The sequence below is a fragment of the Cryptomeria japonica genome, chromosome 7 (genome assembly GCF_030272615.1).
Source record: "Cryptomeria japonica chromosome 7, Sugi_1.0, whole genome shotgun sequence".
Taxonomy (NCBI): Eukaryota; Viridiplantae; Streptophyta; class Pinopsida; order Cupressales; family Cupressaceae; genus Cryptomeria; species Cryptomeria japonica.
In genome coordinates, this window is record NC_081411.1 from 324,400,549 (window position 1) to 324,412,984 (window position 12,436).

A 12,436-nucleotide genomic window follows, 5' to 3' on the forward strand; every position below is an offset into this window, starting at 1 on the left:
AACCAAAAGCCAATCTCCAAAATAGATCAATACCAGAAATCAAAATACAAATGCAGAGAGCATATATCTCTTCCCCAATGAATAATCTCTCCCCATAGGATAATGTTTTTACATAGATATCTCTCCCCCTTTGACATCAAATGCCAAATCAATACAAATACCAAAACATGCAAGCAACTCATAGAACCAATTACAATAACCAATTGTTTTAACCAACTACTCCCCCTGAGAAGTATCACTTCTCCATCAAAGTTGGAAAAAAGGTTTCTCTGTTAATTATGTCAGTTTGATATCAATCATCAATTGTCTAAGTCTCTACCAGTGAGGGTATTACCCCAAGCTGATCTCTAAGATATTCAAAAGTTTCCTTAGGCAAAGGCTTAGTAAAGATATCTCCAATCTGCTCTTTAGTATTCACATAAACCAATCTCACTTCTTTTGCTTCAACATTCTCTTTCAGAAAATTATATTCGATAGAAACATGTTTAGTCTTAGAGTGAAATACTGGATTCTTTGATATATCAATTGATGTTGAATTATCACAATAAATTATTATAGGTTCTTTGCATTTTACCTTTATGTCCTTCAACATTTGTTTAATCCATAATACCTTAGTACAATTAGTTGATGCTGCAACATATTCTGATTCTGCTATTGATAATGATGTACAATTATGTTTCTTGCTCAACCATGAAATCAATTTGCTACCAAGAAAGAATGCCCCGTCGGTGGTTCTCTTTCTATCATCTACATCTCCTACCCAATTTGCATCGGTGCATGCACATAAATCAAAATCTTCATCTTTAGGATACCATAAACCAAGATTTGGTGTGCCTTGTAGATATCGAAAAATCCTTTTCACTTCTGATTCATGATTTTCTCTAGGATTACTCTGAAATATTGAAAAAATGCATACTGCATTCATTATATCAGGTCTTGTTTGTGTCAAATACAGTAAACCTCCAATCATAGATTTATATCTTGTCAGATTAACAGGAGTTGAATCATCCTTCAATGTCAATTTATCAGTTGTAGTCATAGATGTACTTACCGGTTTGGAATTTTCCATACCAAATTTCTTCAGTAGTTCCTTCAAGTACTTTGTTTGTCATATAAATATACCTTTATCAGTCTGTGAAATCTACAATCCTAAGAAGAATTTTATCTCCCCAATAATAGACATTTCAAATTCTTCCTTCATCTTATTAGCAAAGTCTTTACACAATCCATCTTCTCCTCCAAAAATGATATCATCAACAAAAACTTCAATAACCAAGATGTCATCATTAGTCACTTTGAAATATAATTTGTTGTCAGCATTACCTTTAGTGTAACCAAGCTTCAAAAGATATTTGTCCAATCTAGCATACCAAGCTCTAGGAGCTTGCTTCAATCCATACAAAGCTTTCCTTAATCTACAAACCATATCTTTGTCATTTGTCAATGAAAATCCATCAGGTTGTTCAATGTAAACTTCCTCTTCAAGGTCACCATTCAAAAATGCACATTTTACATCCATTTGATATACTTTATAGTTATTGTGAGCTGCAAATGCAAGAAATAATCCCATTGCCTCAATTCTAGCTACCGGTGCAAAGGTTTCATTGTAATCAATTCCCTCTTTCTATGAATATCCTTTACACACTAATATTTCTTTGTTTCTAATTACATTACCATCTTTATTAAGTTTATTTCTGAATATCCATTTAGTTCCAATTACATTTTTGTCTTTAGGTCGGGGAACCAATGTCCATGTATTGTTCTTTTCAATTTGTTCTAATTCATCTTCCATAGCTTTAATCCAATGTTTATCTTCACATGCCTCAATAATAGATGTTGGTTCAATTTGAGAAACTGAACATACCTCTTCATTTGCTAGTCTTCCTCTTGTCATAACACCTTGATACTTATTCCCAATTATCTGACTTTCAGAGTGATTCAGTCTTACATACCTGGGTGTGTTCACTTGTTGTTGTTCTTCAGTCACTGTGGAATTCTTTGATGATGCCTATGTGACTGGATCCACATTGTGTACCGATGCACTTTGTATAGGTTCATTTATGATCATCTCAACTGCCGGTTCAGAATCCATAAATCTTGAATTTCCTCTAAATTGTTCATCTATCTTCACATTTGCACTTTCAATGATTTTCTGCAATCTTTTATTAAAACATCTATATGCATTTCTCTTAGATGAATAACCAAGAAATATTCCTTCATCAATTCTAGGATCAAATTTACCAATATACCCATCTCTCCTAATATAGCATTTGCTTCCAAATATTCTGAAATATTTAAGAGTAGGAGTAACCAAACTATAGTTCATAAGGGGTCTTACCGGTTTCACCTTTGATGTGAACTCTGTTAAAAGTGTAAACCATTGTATTCATTGCTTCTCTCCAGTACACATGAGGTAGATTTGCTTCTAATATCATGCTTCTAGCTGCATCTAGAATAGTTATGTTTTTCCTTTCCACAACTCCATTTTGCTGAGGTGTCTGTTGTGCTAATAGATGTCTTCTGATTCCATTCACTTCATAGAATGTATTAAACTCCTTAGATGTAAATTATCCTCCTTGATCTGATCTTAAAAATTTGATTTTCTTACCGGTTTCATTGTCTACCATTGCCTTGAATAGTTTGAATTTCCCAAAAGCTTCTGATTTCTCACTAAGAAATGTAACCCAACACATTCTAGAATAATCATCAATGATTAGCATAAAGTATCTATCTCCCTATAGACTTCCTTTTCTTTCCGGACCACACAAGTCAGTATGGATTAAATCAAGAACATTATTGGATTTCTCATAAATACTCTTAAAAGTTGTTCTAACTTGTTTTCCCATTTGACATTCCTTACATGCCGGATTATGAGGTTTTATGATCTTAGGTAAATCCCTTACTGCCTTAGATGAACTGATCTTTATAATGCAATCAAAATTCACATGACATTCTTTTATGCCATAACCAACTTTCATCAATGTGTGCAATCAAGCATGTCTTTTCATTGTTATTCAAATGAAAGATATTACCTCTAGTCTAATTACCGATTGCAATCTCCAAACCAGTTCTATTCATGATTTTGCATTTACCTTTCTTGAACTGTAACTGAAATCCCTTTCCAACTAATTGACCAACACTCAAAAGATTATGCTTCAAACCTTCAACATAATAAACATTGTCATTATTGTGCTTACCATCAAAAGATATAGTGTCTTTTCCTTTGATCAAATAAGCTTTATCATCCCCAAATCTTACTAGACCTCCATTGTATTCCTGAAAAGATAATAATTTACTTTTATTACCAGTCATATGATGTGAACATCCAGAATCTATAATCCATTCATCCTTTTCTTCAATTTTAGCTACTAGGGTCTGCACTACCGATGGAACAGTAGGTGTTGCTTGATCTTCTTTTATTGCACCAAAAGCCCATCCATTGTCTATCGGTTCTTCATCAGAATCATCAGTAACTCCTTCATCAGCATAGTAACATGATTTGTCTCTATTCTTCTTAAATTTGTATCTCTGATATTCAGGGTTAGGTTTATATGTCCTTTTAGCTTCTTCTCTTAATCTTGCATGTCTATCAGGACATCTAGATGTCATATGACCAACTTTATTGTAGTTAAAACATTTAAATGGTGCTTTACCTTCATACTTACTTCCAATAGGACCTTTAGGCATTTTCCTTGCAAATAGTGCATCAAGTTCTTCCAATTCTTCATTTTCCTTTCTGATATCTTCAAGTTCTCTTGCATAAAGTGCTTTCCAATCAGATTTGTTAGATGATAATGATGTTGTAGATGATGATGCTTTGAAGGCTAAATCTATCTTAATTGTAGCAATAGGACCAAATTCCTCAAGCTCAAATGCTGAAAGTTTTCCAACCAAGGTATCTCTAGATACTGATGTATTAGGCATTGCTCTCAACTCATTAATAGCAATTACTTTCATTTTGTATGTCGGTGGCAATGCTCTTAAAACTTTAGAAACAATTTCATCTTCACTCAAGGATCCTCCACAACGTTGTATTCCCAAAACAATTTCATTAACCCTTTCCATAAAAGAAAAAATTCTTTCATCTTCTTTTATTTTCAGATTTTCATACCTGACCCTGTAGCATTCCAGTTTTGCAATTTGACAGTGGTGTCTCCTTCATTCATTGTCTCCAATTTATCCCAAATAGCTTTAGCAGTACATCAGTCTGATAATCCCATGATTTGTTGATCTGACAGGGCGCTCAAGAGTGCCTCTCTTGCTTTGCAATCATCCTCTTGATCCTTACCCAATGTTGGTGGATTAGGTTGACTTGGTGTAAGACCAACATAGCCATTCTTTGTAACATCCCATATGTCTCTTCCAATGCAATTCAGATGTGTCTCCATTCTGATCTTCCATATACCATAGTTAGTTCCATCAAGTTTTGGTTTGTCCTTCCTGAAAAAGTTTGTTTCCATAGAATCTCCTCAAACTGTTAAACTTCTGCAAAAAGAGGACTTGGCTCTGATACCAATTGTTAGGACCCCGAGGCAACTGAGGGAGGGGGTGAATCAATTGTCAATTAATTTCAACCCAAATATAACTTAATCCAACTTGATACTTAATATCGGTAAACCAAAATTAATGTCAGTTGACAGATTAGCAGTTAATATTAATACCAATGAAACTCAATGCATAAAACAGAAAGAGAAACAACATCCACAACACATAACATGGAGATTTGTACATGGAAACCCTGAAGGGGAAAAACCATGGTGGGAAACCTTACCCAAAATCAGATGATACTACTGCAGATAGTATGTGTATACAAATGGGGTCTGCACATGCAGAAAGGCCAACCTCCTAGAGTTCACTGCTCAATCACAAAATAGGAGTCACACTGACTACAATTGGATGGTTAAATCTAATGGTAATGTACTGCTCAAAGTAGCATCTCCAATGCTAGATTCAGTACTGGTTAAGCTCTGATAATCACCTTCAAACCTTCCTTGAACCTTCTATATGGCCTCTCATATGATCTTCAATATTTGCACATACCATGTTACAATACCATAACCTTACTTACAATATTCTACTCTCTACCTATCTCATAAATGAGATCTTACATATATACCAAAACCTAAGACCAAATTTGTAGGTTGGCTTACCAAAAATATTACAATTAAACCAATTACAAATAAGTCAAGATGTGATGTATCATGTTGGCTCAATACATTTACAACAATATCCAATTAATTAAATCATCTTCATAATGTATCGTGTTGATCTGGAATAGATAATGCATGTCGGTCCATAACCTAGACCAATTTGTTGGTAACAACAAATATGTCAACCCGATTAGATCAATAACCAAAATACAAAAACCAAGTGTCCAAACAATGTCTTCAACATAACCAAGTGATCTCCAGATGATGACAAGTCATCTTCAATGTCGGTGAACAATATACCGATGACAGTGCATAAGTCACTGAACTTGCCGATGAACATAATGTGTCGGTTCAACATAACCAAATATCTCCAAAAGGATAAGTGTTGACATCAATGACAAAACTAATGCAACACATCCATAATACCAACAGGAGCTACAGCTGAAATACAAAATTGGGTGTCATGCAAGAAGTCCTACTACCTTTAGCAGCTATGTGTTTATCCTTCACTTCTTAATATAATATTTATAATTATCAATAATGCATGCAACAGCTTGAATGGGAGGATCAGGTACATGCTTAATTCTAAATTTTTATTTCTTCAAAACTTCCTCTGCATGCTTCTTTCCTTTCTCTAACTCCCCTATTGTTTCAGCCACTTCCTGACATTGAGTAATCAGGTATGTGTATCTGTCCATCAGTGTGACATCTAACTGAGCTGGAGGTCCTAGATGTTGGACCTCATATGCATCCCACCAATTCAATACTTTTTCTTCCTCCATGACCCCTATACTAGTTAACCCTAACCAAAAATCTCTGAGCAACTGCTTTAAAAATTTCTCATATTTCAAAATTTCCCTAAGGAGAGGGACTCGGATATCTACCACATCCTTCACATACTGCTAAAGCATTTCAATCTTCATTTCCAAAATGTATGCATAAGATTTCAAGTTCTTACAACTATCTCCTCCAAAGAGGTCCTCCTCCATTATTATCTCTTCTCCTAAATGCAAAACTTTATTCAAAATTCAGAATTGTTTATTAAAAATAATTAGTTTTCGTTCCCATTGTGTAGAACAAGAAGCTAATTCTCCACCTACCTATACTACCTCTCAGTATACCACCATGGTATCCTGCAAAAATAACCTAATCCTAGCAGCATTTATCTAAGACCATGATTTAGATGCAGCAACCACCTGTCTCACCTCCATTAATGCTTTTACTTATCCCTCTGGCAGTGATGAGGTTGAAGGCTGGTTTTCAGTCCTACAAGACTCTAGAGGTTTTCTCATCTCTACTAGCAACTGCTTATATTACCCCAGCTGTGCTCTAAGCTCCATGTTAGAGGTATGCTCTTTCTCCACATGCCCCCTGACAACACTAGTGGCTAGTTCTAGAGTGTCCAACTCTTCCCACTTTGTTTTCTTACACAAATTTACTCAGGATATTGGTATTTAGGAGAGGCTTGACCTTCAGCCTAGAGTGGAATTGCCACATCTGCAACCATTTCACCTGAACCTGTTCTTGACAAATGATGTACAATTTTTGGTTTCTTCACCTTTTGGGGCTCCTCCGTGATTACCTGTTGCAATGTCACCTTAGGTAGCTCTTCCTTTCTCTTCTTCTTCTCAAAAGTAAATTCAAGCCACTGTGGTATATCTTCATCTTTGTAACCTTTATGTGACACAATATCAACAGTTATCATGTGGACATCTGCCTGTTCCTCTACTTCATTCCTCTCTTATGCATCTGTTGGTTTAGGATCTTGAGGTGAAGCAACTTGGCCAGCCAGATTAGTTTGGAGAGCAATATTAATATTCAACTATTGTTGCTTATGAAACTCTCCCAACTTATCACTGACCTCTTCATTGAATTTCGTCTCTTCCTCATCTGCCTCTGCCTATGTTCCACCTTGCCCGACAGCTATGTCTTTAAAGAGGTCTTCTTCATCTTGAGGAGTTAAGACTAATATTTCACTTAGAAAATCTTCCTCCTCACCTCATTCTTTTTCCCCTCCTAGTGACTGATGTTCCCTGGGTTGTTCTTCTTCCTAGTATGAGTCTGATTCAAAATTTCTAATAGTCACCTCCTTAGTGTTAGACCGGAATTCTTGTATCCCAGGCAAATGGTGGTGCAGCGGTGTTGGTAACCAGAACCTGTATTGTAGCTATTGGAGGAGGTTGAGTGGGTACATATTTATCTATTTCTATTCATTCCTCTTGCTCCTGAGCACCTTCTCCTGTTGCCTGCCCTAGTTGTCCTTGGTGGAAGGACTTCAACGAGTGGCACTGCTCCTAATCTATTTGTTATCTCCAGGTCTGCAGCCTTCTTCAACAACTCAGATGTCCTCATCTTCTCCTTAAGTTACCTCATTAGGTCCTCGGTGTTGTCTTGGGGCCCCACCTCTTCATCGGGGTTAGTCGATGTATTCTTTCTAGAGCTCAATCTTGTTTTCCAAGCATACTCCTTATAAACCCTTGATTGAGGTACCCCTGAGGTAGGCTCCTTTTGTTTTCGCTTTGAGGCACTCGGCCTGACACATTATTAGCCATCATTTGGTCCTATTGATGACCACTTGGGAAATCTTTTCTATATCCACGTCCTCATTCGCGGACCACCTTATTGGTGAGAGAGCTCTTTTATCAATTTCTCGCCCTTTGTAAGTAGCATCAAGAAAGTCCCCATCATCCCTCGGGTCTTTAGGGAGAATGGTTTCAATATCCAAATCCCTTATTTGGGGTACTGATATCCTGTTATAATTTTTCTCTCTCACTTCAAAACTGTCTTTGAGGTTGGACCAAAAATTCTCCAGTCTAGGCTTATGCCCCTCATATGCCTTAGGCATGGTTTGCTTTAGCTTCCTGTAGGGATCATAGAATTCCCTAGCATAATCAAATTCTTTAAGGTTCAAACCTTAGAGCTCGGGCTCCGCCAACTTTTCTACCTATATCTTGGAGCAAGAAAAATACCCAATAGACACTGAAAAGTCAATCCCTATTTTGTACTTGGATGACAAGAGAGATTGGAGGCCTAGAAGCTGCCTGACATATTATAATAAAATAATCATGTCATTATAGTACATTGGGAGTAGCATTGGGTTTCCTGTGAATCCACTGACCCTAATGTAGGTGGAGCATGGGTTTTGGATAAAACAACACGCCCACTCTCAAATGATATCCATGGCCTCTGGGCTAATCCTGTATCCGGTATCTCCTGTCAGTTTAATTATTATAGGAAAAATGAAGGCGTCATTGATCCTTTTAAAATGGGCCTTTTCATTGACAAGAGGGAGTTGGGAATAATATTCCCATACCTTCTTTTGACCTTCCTCATCCCCTAGTTGTCCTTCAACCTGTAGGCCTGGGAATTTTCCAACTCTTGCGACCACCCAGATGACATAAGATGTGAAGAAAATTTCCTTGGTCTGGTGGACCTCTTTCATTTTCCTGCAGATGTTATCTGAAAGGATTTGAGGCCATTCAAAGTACTGCTTTCCTACTAAGATGGTGGTCATAAATTGAAAGATCCATGGATGAAAGTGTTTGCAATTAGGCTTGCCAAAGGCTCTGCTTAGCATGATGATCAGGTCTCTTTGAGGCTCCTTAAAGTCTTCTCTCAATATTTATGTTGCCTTCGGACTTGTTTTCCTCTCTTCCTCCAACTAATTCTCATTCATGTACCTTTTGTTTGAGGTCACATTGTCATTCCATACCTTCAAGGTCTCCTCTTCAGTTGAGAGGAATATCTCATCTCTGGTTTGAATGTCGAACACAAATCCTAGCATGTCAGGGGACAAATATATCACTGTTTTCCCCTGTGCGTCAATGCACTTCCTGGTGTCAGGATCATAAAATTGGGCAATTGTCATTATGAACTCAGGTGCTTACACCAACTGTGGAAAGATGGTAGCCTCTACTAGGCCTGATCTTTTAATTCTCCTCTATGGGGCTTCCAACCTTGGCTTGTCAAACAGAGTTTTGATGTCCTCAATTTCAATGTGTCCAATTTCAATATCAGTGGCCCATTTAACTTGATCATCCAACTTTGAGGTGTAAACATGTCCTTGGTAATGGTACTTCATGGTTGCATTGCACAAGCTAATTGTATGAATCTGCAAGAAGAAAATAAGTGTTCATTCCATAAATATGAAAAAGTTCATTCACCTTGGGACTTCGGGATTCCGAAGTTCCGGGGTTAGTAATTTTCTCTTTTAAAATAGGGACCTTGAAACTACGGGGTTACGGGGTTCCGAATAGGCAAACTCAACAAGAGTCTGGAACTCCAGGGTTCCTGGGTTCCAAGATGGGTAGGGAAAAATAAAATCTGGAATTCCAGGGTTCCGAGGTTCTGGGGTAAGCAGTTCAGGCTCATAAGAATGGACCTCGAAACTCTGGGGTTCTGGGGTAACTGATATTTCTTCTTCAAAAAAAGGGGGGTAAATCTAGAACTCTGAGATTTTGGGGTTCTGGGTTCATTAAGTGTTAGGTTCAACGAAAACCTCAGAACTCCAAGGTTCCAGGGTTGGTAAAGCAATTAACCTAGAACTCCGGGGGTCTGGGGTTTCGGGGTAGGAACTAGGGCAGGCGGGAAAAAGAAAATGCAAAAAATGAGACACCTGCATCTTTGTCACCTTGATGTGATACAATATTGACAGTTATCATGTGGACATCTGCCTCTTTCTCTACTTCATCCCTCTCTTCTGCATCTATTGGTTTAGGATCTTGAGGTGAAGCAACTTGACGAGCCAGATTAGTTTGGAGAGCAATATTAATATTCAGTTGTTGTTGCTTATGCAACTCTACCAACTTATCACTGACCTCTTTATTGAATGTCATCTCTTCTGCATCTCCCTCTACCTCTATTCCACCTTGTCCAGCAACTATGTCTTTAAAGAGGTCTTCTTGATCTTGAGGAGTTAAGACTAATCTTTCACTTAGCAAATCTTCTGCCTCATCTCGTTCTTTTTCCCCTCCTAGTGATTGATGTTCCTTGGGTTGTTCTTCTTCTTAGTCTGAGTCTGATTCAACATTTCTAATAGTCACCTCCTTAGTGTTAGACTTGAATTCCTGTGTCCCAGGCTGGCCTATGGTTGGATTAACTAATGGTGGTATAGGGGTGTTGGTAACCGGAACCTATACTATAGTTGTTGGAGGTTGAGTGGGTGCATCTTTATCTATTTCTATTCCTTCCTCTTGATCCTGAGCACCTTCTCTTATTGCCTGCCCTATAGTTGTCCTTTGTGGAAGGACTTCAGCGAGTGGCACTGCTCCTAATCCATCTATTATCCCCAGGTCTGCAGCCTTCTTCAACAACTCAGACGTCCTCATCCTCTCCTTAATTTTCCTCATCAGGTCCTTGGTGTTGTCTTGGGGACCCACCTCTTCATTGGGGTCAGTAGATGTATTCTTTCTAGAGCTTGATCTTGATTTCCAAGCATACTCCTTATAAACCCTTGATTGAGGTACCCCTGAGGTAGGCTCCTTTTGTTTTCACTTTGAGGCACTCGGCCTGACACATTGAATTAGCCATTATTTGGTCCTATTGATGACCACTTGGGAAATCTTTTCTATATCCACGTCCTCATTCGCGGACCACCTTATTGGTGAGAGAGCTCTTTTATCAATTTCTCGCCCTTTGTAAGTAGCATCAAGCAAGTCCCCATCATCCCTCGGGTCTTTAGGGAGATTGGTTTCAATATCCAAATCCCTTATTTGGGGTACTGATATCCTATTATACTTTTTCTCTCTCACTTCAAAACTGTCTTTGAGGTTGGACCAAAAATTCTCCAATCTAGGCTTATGCCCCTCATATGCCTTAGGCATGGTTTGCTTTAGCTTCCTGTAGGGATCATAGAATTCCCTGGCATAATCAAATTCTTTAAGGTTCAAATCTTTGAGCTCGGGCTCCACCAACTTTGCTACCTGTATCTTGGAGCAAGAAAAATACCCAATAGACACTGAAAAGTCAATCCCTATTTTGTGCTTGGATGACAGGAGAGATTGGAGGCCTAGTAGGTGCCTGACATATTCTAATAAAATAATCTTGTCATTATAGTACCTTGGGAGTAGCATTGGGTTTCCTGTGAATCCACTAACCCTAATGTAGGTGGAGCATGGGTTTTGGATAAACTAACATGCCCACTCTTGGATGATAGCCATGGCCTGTGGGCTAATCCTATATCCGGTATCTCCTGTCAGTTTAGTTATTATAGGAAAAATGAAGGCATCATTGATCCTTTTAAAATGGGCCTTTGCATTGACAAGGGGGAGTTGGGAATAATATTCCCATACCTTCTTTTGACCTTCTTCATCCCCTAGTTTACCTTCAACTCATAGGCCTGGGAATTTTCCAGCTCTTGCAGCCACCCAGATGACATAAGATGTGAAGAAAATTTCTTGGTCTGGTGGACCTCTTTCATTTTCCTATAAATGTTATCTAAAAGGATTTGAGGCCAGTCAAAGTACTGCTTTCCTACTAAGATGGTGGTCATAAATTAAAAGATCCATGGATGAAAGTGTTTGCAATTGGGCTTGCCAAAGGCCCTGCTTAGCATGATGATCGGGGTTCTTTGATTCTCCTTAAATTATTCTCTCAGTATTTTTGTCACCTTCAAACCTATTTTCCTCTCTTCCTCCAACCAATTCTCATTCATGTGCCTTTTGTTTGAGGTCACATTATTGTTCCATACCTTCAAGGCCTCCTCTTGAGTTGAGAGGAATATCTCATCTCTGGTTGGTTGGGATGTCGAACACAAATCTCAACATGTCATGGGACAAATCTATCACTGTTTTCCCCTGTGCGTCGATGCACTTCCTGTTGTCAGGGTCGTAAAATTGGGCAATTTTCATTATGAACTTAGGTTCCTGCACCGACTGTGGAAAGATGGTAGCCTCTACTAGGCCTGATCTCTTAATTCTCCTCTATGGGGCTTCCAACCTTGGCTTGTCCAACTGAGCTTTGATGTCCTCAATTTCAATGTGTCCAATTTCAGTATCAGTGACCCATTTAACTTGATCACAGAACTTTGAGGCGTAAACATGTCCTTGGTAATGGTACTTCATGGTTGTCGGAAGTCGATCAATATCCTTGCCTCTCTTGCTGGAAGATGGGTCCATCTAACTACATGAATCTACAAGAAGAAAACAAGTGTTAGTTCCTTATAAATGAAAATTTTCATTCAGCTTGGGACTTCGGGGTTCTAGAGTTCTGGGGTGAGTAATTTTCTCTTTTTAAACAGGGACCTCAGAACTTTGAGATTCTGGGATAGGCAAACTCAACAAGAGTCT